The following is a 723-nucleotide window of genomic DNA, read 5'->3' on the forward strand; positions in this document are numbered from 1 at the left end:
GAGCCATTTGATTCCCATAAGCTCCATGAGAATGGAAGCTTGAGCCTTCCAGGAAGTGCTCAGTGGGCTTCATCCGAACCACACTACTCTACATTATTTTAGTGAAAAAATTCTGTTAATCTTCTTGCCCTTCAGAGCCAAGGCTGAGTCATTCGTATGTCACTTTGCACAAACCCAATCGTAATTCTTAGCCAAGATGTCAACCTGCCAGATTCTTCTTTTCATGTCTATGACAGCTGAGCTGCCTGATATTTCTAGGTTTCCCACCTAGATTTCTACCAATGCTCATACAAAAGCAATGAAGCCTCCAAGGCAGATGACAATGTAATTACTTAAAGATCCTCTCTGTTGGAAAGTGATTGATGATGTAGAGTGTGCCTAAGGAGAGTCACATGGAGAGAAAAGCCTCTCTCAGGCTTTCACAGAGAGCACATTGGCCAAGCAATGGTCATGACTCATCCACATGGCTGACACTGACAAAGCTTCTACAATCTGAGGTACAGGATCTCAGGATAAATAGTGAGAGGATTTTACTGACCTTCTCAGACCCAAAAGCTACAACTCTTGTTGCATAGGTCCTGCTTTACCTTGGTCTTAACCATCCAGTAGAAAAGTAAGAAGATGAAATATAGGAAGTAAAGCCATGCTGTTATGTTGAGCTGTGGGGGACTCAGGTCAACAATTTCTGACATTGCCAGTTAAACAGAAGACCCAATGCTATTA

Source organism: Octodon degus, unplaced genomic scaffold (assembly GCF_000260255.1).
Source record: "Octodon degus isolate 3935 unplaced genomic scaffold, OctDeg1.0 scaffold00025, whole genome shotgun sequence".
Classification (NCBI taxonomy): domain Eukaryota; kingdom Metazoa; phylum Chordata; class Mammalia; order Rodentia; family Octodontidae; genus Octodon; species Octodon degus.